Raw genomic sequence first — 8913 nt, forward strand, 5'->3', positions numbered from 1 at the left:
GATAAGAGCTCTTAGGTCGTCGTGGAAGAGGAGTCGTGAGTCGTCGTGGAAGAGGAGTCGTGAGTCGTCGTGGAAGAGGAGTCGCGGGTCGTTCAGCAAGAGCAGTCTGAGTCTTCGTGAGTCGTGGGTCGTTTAGCAAGAGGAGGCTAAGTCGTGGGGGGGGAAAAGGAGCCTCAGTCGTGGTGACTCACCTGAGAGAAGTCGTGGACCACCTCCGAGTCGGCATATGTCGTTCAAGATGGAGGAAAACGGGAGTCGACTGGATGTCGTCTGAGTCGTGAGTCGTCGAGGAGTCGTCCCTTACCCTGGGAAGTGACCGACGTCACTTGGATTAGAGTCATCGTAGTCGTCGTCACTATCGCCTTCGAACTTCAGCCGAAAGTCGTCCTCGTCCGCCCTCGAGGTCGTCGTCGCTGAGGACGAACGAACGACGACCTCACAGTCATCTCCTTAGTCGTCGTCGCAGTCGTCGTCCACGTCGTAACAGTACGACTCCACGCTTCCTGTGTCGTGTTGGTAGTTTCTTCCAGCGCCTCGAAGACAGGACTTCCTCTCGGGTCTGGAAAAGGAAGGACCAAAAAGAAAGAAGAAAAGGAGGAGAGAAAGAGAGAGAAAGATAGAATGAAGAAAGAGAGAGGAAGATGCAAGGGGAGAGATAGAGAGATAAGCACGAAAGAAACGGAGAGACAAATGAACGAGATCTAAAATAAACTTGATAGTGATGTGTTGAAAAAAAGAAAAATGTGAAATGTTCTAAAAAAAAGACGAGTGATTAAATGAAAATATATAATTGACTGTGATATGCAGAAAAAAAGAAAGAAAAAAGAAAGAGAAAATGAAAAAAAAAAATACTCTCCCACATTCGTATATATATTTTTGTTTTGTTTTTTCGTTCTTCATTTTCTTCCTCACTATCTCTCTTTCTTTCTCTCTCTCCTTCGTTGTTATAAGCGACCAAGAACTGCCAAAAAAAAGACAGTGCTTTATTTACATACACGATAAGGACCAAAGAAACAATTTGTAATTAAGCCACATATGCTTGTATTGAAAATGTGTTCAGATAACTTTCAAAATATTTTTTGAGGGGTTACGATCCTATAAATATTTTGAATATTTAGAATTAATATTGTAATGAGAACGTCTGTAAACACATGTGTACAATACAATGAATATAACATGGGGAAAAACGCAAGATTAATCATAATAGTTTCTAGTTGAGTTATAAAGACTTATTGTAAATATTTAATTTGTGAATAATGTTATTATATTCTTACACTGTGAAACAATTATTTGTGTAGATCAGAAGTGAAGAATTAATTTGGAATTTATTTACGAGTAGGAGAAAAATCAACACATATGCAATGACAAATAGATTTGGAGGAACTTTCATTTGATTTGCAGTTATATGCATCAACGCTTCTGTATTTCCCGTTTTCTGTTGATCTGCTCCAAAGAAAGTGAGTCATCGACATAGAAAACGGATTTTTTCTGCCACAATCTTGCTCAAAACAAGAACTATAAGTGCACTTATATATATATATATATATATATATATATATATATATATATATATATATATATATATATATATATATATATATATGCACGTTTATACTGATGAAATCTTACTGATGATAAAATTACTTGTCATGTGGCTTCATTGTATCAATTTTCTTCTCCCATTTTTTAAAAAAATATGGAAATACTATAGCCAGTATAAATAAAGATTATTCGATATGTATGTATTTATTTACAAACCTTATTTACAGTTCTTTGTGATACACACACACACACACACACACACACACACACACACATATATATATATATATATATATATATATATATATATATATATATAGATAGATAGATAGATAGATGAATAGATAGATAGATAAATATGTATATATATGTATGTATGTATACATACATACACACACACACACACACACACACACACACACACACATATATATATATATATATATATATATATATATATATATATATATATAAATATATATATGTGTGTGTGTGTGTGTGTGTGTGTATGTGTGTGTTTATGTGTATACATATATATATATATATATATATATATATATATAGTGATCATAATCAATTTTCCTCCAGGGGAGCTCAAGGCATATAATGATACAATATAACAACAGACTGATAAACAATAATGATGATAACTAAAGATGGTTATAATCATTACAATGATAATGATAAAATTAATTATGGTGATTAAAATCATAACAATGATTGTCATAAAGACAATTATGATGATATTAACAATAATGTTATGCTGATACCTTGAATGACAACATAACGATAATTATAACAAAAGTACCATAAATAAATTGATTCTGAATGAAACGTAAACAACAAATTACGAGGTGTAACGCGTTCCTCAGCGAGGAATCGGCGACAAAGACCTCGTTCGGTCTTTCCACCTGCCCGGGGTCTTCCCGAAGCGAGCGGGATCAGGTCTTGCAGCCCCTTTAGACGGCGTTGCCGAGGGCTGACGTCACACTTTCGCTCACTCTCCTGCAACCGCGACGATGCTCGACGCTCTCGTGAACGACCTGGGGCTCGGGGACCTCGAGTCCGACCTGGCGGTGCTCGACCACGCCGCCCCTTGGCTGGAAGAGCCCGACGCGTCGCCGCCCGCGAAGAGGCGCTGCTTGGTCGGCCGCCGCTACGACTCCGCCACCTGGATCGCGCCCTCCTCTGCCGAAGGGAAGGAAGCTCCTTCGGGGAAGCCGATGGTGCTCAACTCTCCGGCACAGCCAATGTATTCACCGTTTCGCCCGCACGTGTCCCCAGAGGATCCGGACCGAAACATGCACGACGCCCCCTGCATGAGTTCCCCATCTCCGGCCCAGCAGCTCTTTCCTTCTCCGGCCACGACCCCTTCGGCGCAGGTTCCTCCCTTCGAGGTCCCTGTGACGGAGGCGTCGGACGTGGACTGCGACCTCTCGTCCCTGCCCGGTCCGCTGTACCTCATCCCGGCCGTCGTGTCGGGAAGGGCGTCCCTCGACGCGTCCCCTACGTCCCTCTTGGTGTACGTCGTGTCGACGTCCCCCGCCCCTTTCCTGGGGGCGCCCGTGCCCGCGCCTCGTCGTCTGGCCTCGCAGGCTTCGCTCCCTCGCCCTCGCGACTCCCCAAGGGCGTACAGAGACTATCGCCTGCCGGAGGCTCTACGATAGCAAATCCGAGCTCAAGCTCTGCATGACCTCTCGCTCGGCGCTGCCGCCCGTGAGCCCCAGCCAGTGACCCCCTTGCCTTTGTCGACGATGCTATCCCAGTAAAATGTTAACCTAATCTCAATAAAGACAAAATGCAGTTATATCATTAATTATCATTCACAATCAACTGATTAGGTTAATGTATTATCCAAGTGAAATATCAGCCTAATTACAATAATTTACTTGTTCTGTAAATAATGAAGCATATACCATCAGAATATAATAGCTGATTGTATAAGATATAAATCCAATCATCAATATGGTTAAATCATTAACAAATAGTTTCATAACATTTCCTCATAGATACGGTCAGCTGCGAATAAGGTTTAATATATTACATGACTAGGAGGACCGCTTTGCTCAAAAGATATATATATATATATATATATATATATATATATATATATATATATATATATATATACTGTGGCGAGGGCTGACGTCACACTATTGCTGACTCTCTGCAACCACAACGACGCTCTCATTAAGGAGAGTTGAACAAAATAATCATAATTGTCGGTAAGTATGGTAAGTGTGTATTATATATATATATATATATATATATATATATATATATATATATAGAGAGAGAGAGAGAGAGAGAGAGAGAGAGAGAGAGATATAGATATATATATATCTATATCTATATATATATATATATATATATATATATATATATATATATATATAAAGAGAGAGAGAGAGATAAATTGTCTGAAAAGGAGCAATGCAACTGTAATCACCGATAACATCGTCATCACAGTCGGTTTCCATAGATTGCATATCACAAGTGATAGATCGATCTAGAAACTGATATATATACATCGTAATGTGTGAAAAATATATGAATGCGATGAATACAGTTATCATTTTATACCTTCCTTCTCCTTCTCTTTCGAGAATCTCGATTCTCCACTTTCTCTCTGCATTGTATTGTATCGTTTTGTAGGTAAACCGAATCAGATTAATTGAATGAATATAATTTTTTTTTTTGTATTCATTCAGGTAATCTGATTTGGTTTACTTACATTATATTACAATTAAAGCAAGTAAGCGTTTAAATTGATTGTGTTAATACAATTACAATTCATAATGATGATAATGACAAAACGGTAATAACAAAAATAATGATGATGATAACTGATTATCAGTCATAGTACCAAGTACCAACACCAAAGGCAAAAGATAATTACAAACAGATCATAAACAATCATTCATTATTCACAACTCTTAGACCTTCGAAGAGAAAGCAATCAGTCTTGATCTTCATTCAGAACCTAAACTCAATCAAATAAGTTTATCCTCCATGGCACCAGATCATGCACAGCGATCAATAGCCTGTTTGTTGTGTGTCCGAGATGGCATCTTGCTTTGCAATTATTCCTGCTCTCGAAGAATCAAAAACAACAGACTTATGGAAGAAAGACACAAAAACGTTGTATAGATATGTATATATGAAATGGATACTCATATATGTATATATTTCTAAGTGTATATGTGTATATATGCTTATATATACATATATATATATATATATATATATATATATATATATATATGTGTGTGTGTGTGTGTGTGTGTGTGTGTGTGTGTGTGTGTGTGTGTGTGTGTGATCAACACATTACGAGGTGTAACACTTTCCTCAGTCAGGAATTACTAGAAATATATACAATCATATGTACTAAAACACGCTTGCAATGAATACACATCAATAATATTCATTATCATCATAAGAAATTATAAATTTGAACTGTTTATTCTTGCACAGTTCCCGTCAGACTAGTAAAGTGGTAACGCAACGGTCTCACATATGTAGAACCAATTAAGGTTAGCGTTTAAATCAGTGATAATTACAAAGATGTGAATTGTCAGTAATAATCAATTATCGATAACAATAACGACAACAAAAGGGCAATGATAACAAAAACAACAATGGTGATGATGATAATACGGACGAAAGACAATTATGATGCAGTCCATGTCACGTGTATAATAAAGCAACCTACACAATCAAATATATATGTATTGTGATCTCATGATATGAGTTATAATATGCATATGATGAATGCGTATGGTGAAAGTCATTAGTCAACTAACAAAAACAATGTAATTCGTAGGCAAGCATTTATATATATATATATATATATATATATATATATATATATATATATATATGTGTGTGTGTGTGTGTGTATACATATGTTAACGGAGGAATACCTTCTGAGCAAAGCGGACCTCCTAGTCATGTGATATCTTATTCGCAGCTGACCAATACATCATTATTTAATTATTGTAATTAGGTTGATATTTTACCTGGAATAATATATTGACCTAATGAGTTCATTATGAATGATAATTAATGATATAACTGCATTTTGTCTTTATTGAGATTAGGTTAACATTTTACTGGGATAGCATCGTCGACAAAGGCAAGGGGGTCACTGGCTGGGGCTCACGGGCGGCAGCGCCGAGCGAGAGGTCATGCGGAGCTTGTATTTGCTATCGTAGAGCCTCCTGCAAGCGATAGTCTCTGTACGCCCTTGGGGAGTCGCGAGGGCGAGGGCTTTCGGGAAGAACAGCCCGAGGGATCGAAGCCTGCGATGCCAGACGACGAGGCGCGGGCACGGGCGCCCCCAGGAAAGGGGCGGGGGACGTCGACACGACGTACACCAAGAGGGACGTAGGGGACGCGTCGAGGGACGCCCTTCCCGACACGACGGCCGGGATGAGGTACAGCGGACCGGGCAGGGACGAGAGGTCGCAGTCCACGTCCGACGCCTCCGTCACAGGGACCTCGAAGGGAGGAACCTGCGCCGAAGGGGTCGTGGCCGGAGAAGGAAAGAGCTGCTGGGCCGGAGATGGGGAACTCATGCAGGGGGCGTCATGCAGGACTCGGTCCGGATCCTCTTGGGTCACGTTCGGGCGAAACGGTGAATACATTGGCTGTGCCGGAGAGTTGAGCACCATCGGCTTCCCCGAAGGAGCTTCCTTCCCTTCGGCAGAGGAGGGCGCGATCCAGGTGGCGGAGTCGTAGCGGCGGCCGACCAAGCAGCGCCTCTTCGCGGGTGGCGACGCGTCGGGCTCTTCCAGCCAAGGGGCGGCGTGGTCGAGCACCGCCAGGTCGGACTCGAGGTCCCCGAGCCCCAAGTCGTTCACGAGAGCGTCGAGCATCGTCGCGGTTGCAGGAGAGTGAGCGAAAGTGCGACGTCAGCCCTCGGCAACGCCGTCTAAAGGGGCCGCAAGACCTGATCCCGCTCGCTTCGGGAAGACCCCGGGCAGGTGGAAAGACCGAACGAGGTCTTTGTCGCCGATTCCTCGCTGAGGAACGCGTTGCTCTTCATAAAACTTTTATATACATTTTCAGTTTATAAATCAATTAAGAACTATTAAATGCTATTTCCCATCGTTAATGCAATACAGGCATTACAATTATCAGTATATATCAAATAACCATTTTTATGTAAAGAAATGTAATGTATTGAAATTTTCGGATTTTAGGATTACCCTACTAAAATGTCTGAAAGCCATACCATTATGTATGAACATGTGTTTTATATATATATATATATATATATATATATATATATATATATATATATATATATATATTATATATATATATATATATATATATATATATATATATATATATATATATATATATATATATATATATATATATATATATATATTTATTTATTTATTTATTTATATGTATATATTTATACTATGAATAAACAAAATAACTAACAAAACTTTTTCTACTAAAGGCAGCTTTGACACACTAATTGTGGACTCGGTTTTCATCTTATACGTTAAACATCATTCCGTGAAACATGACAGGGATATTTTAGATACTTTTGAGCTAACATTGATCAATTATTTAAACTTTGATAAACAATGAAATCAATTAAATACATAATGATCATGATTCCCTGATATATATACACAACATATCAATATCTTGTTTTCTCCAAGGTGGCATCACGTACTGATGATAATGATAATGATACTAACAATGATGGTTATGATAGAAATTATAGCAATGATAGAATTTATAACAGTGATGACAATGATAGTAAAGATGACAATGATAGAAATTATAACAGTGATGACAATGATAGTAATGATAACAATGATAGTAATGATAACAATGATAGTAATGATAACAATGATAGTAATGATAACAATGATAGTAATGATAACAATGATAGTAATGATGACAATGAAAGAAATGATAACAATTATATTAATGATAACAATGACAGTAATGGAAATGTAACAATGATGTTAATAATAATGATGATAATAGTAGTGATATCAATGAACTTAACGATAATAATGATGATAATAATAATGATGACAATAATAATGATAACAATAATAATGATGACAATAATAATGATGACAATAATAATGATGACAATAATAATGATGACAATAATAATGATGACAATAATAATGATGACAATAATAATGAGAAGACACTAATATTGATGACAATAATAATATATGACAATAATAAATAATGGACAAATAATAATGATGACAATAACTATGATGACAATAATAATGATGACAATAATAATGATGACAATAATAATGATGACAATAATAATGATGACAATAATAATGATGACAATAATAATGATGACAATAATAATGATGACAATAATAATGATGACAATAATAATGATGACAATAATAATGATGACAATAATAATGATGACAATAATAATGATGACAATAATAATGATGACAATAATAATGATGACAATAATAATGATGACAATAATAATGATGACAATAATAATGATGACAATAATAATAATGATGTCAATAATAATAATGACAATAATAATAATGATAACAATGATGACAATAATAATTATGATAATAGTAGTGATATCAATGAACTTAACGATAATGATGATAACAATGATATAAATGATAGCAATGGTATGAATGATAGCAATGGTATAAATGATAGCAATGGTATAAATGATAGCAATGGTATAAATGATAGCAATGGTATAAATGATAGCAATGGTATAAATGATAGCAATGGTATAAATGATAGCAATGGTATAAATGATAGCAATGGTATAAATGATAGCAATGGTATAAATGATAGCAATGGTATAAATGATAGCAATGGTATAAATGATAGCAATGGTATAAATGATAGCAATGGTATAAATGATAGCAATGGTATAAATGATAGCAATGGTATAAATGATAGCAATGGTATAAATGATAGCAATGGTATAAATGATAGCAATGGTATAAATGATAGCAATGGTATAAATGATAGCAATGGTATAAATGATAGCAATGGTATAAATGATAGCAATGGTATAAATGATAGCAATGGTATAAATGATAGCAATGGTATAAATGATAGCAATGGTATAAATGATAGCAATGGTATAAATGATAGCAATGGTATAAATGATAGCAATGGTATAAATGATAGCAATGGTATAAATGATAGCAATGGTATAAATGATAGCAATGGTATAAATGATAGCAATGGTATAAATGATAGCAATGGTATAAATGATAGCAATGGTATAAATGATAGCAATGGTATAAATGATAGCAATGGTATAAATGATAGCAATGGTATAAATGATAGCAATGGTATAAATGATAGCAATGGTAT

General features: G+C 36.4%; 1 protein-coding gene across 1 annotated transcript in view; it reads left to right on the forward strand.

Moving 5' to 3' along the window:
* LOC122256510 (myogenic-determination protein nautilus) overlaps positions 1–855 on the forward strand; it is a 38642-nt gene extending 37787 nt beyond the window's left edge. Inside the window, exon 2 of the mRNA XM_086536569.1 lies at positions 1–855. This exon is cut by the window's left edge and continues 125 nt beyond it. The gene's annotated coding sequence lies outside the window, so the exon portion shown is untranslated.
* The last annotated feature ends 8058 nt before the right edge of the window (positions 856–8913 follow it).

The sequence above is a fragment of the Penaeus japonicus genome, unplaced genomic scaffold (genome assembly GCF_977035675.1).
Source record: "Penaeus japonicus unplaced genomic scaffold, GWHDUDI00000001_assembly GWHDUDI00000004, whole genome shotgun sequence".
Lineage (NCBI taxonomy): Eukaryota > Metazoa > Arthropoda > Malacostraca > Decapoda > Penaeidae > Penaeus > Penaeus japonicus.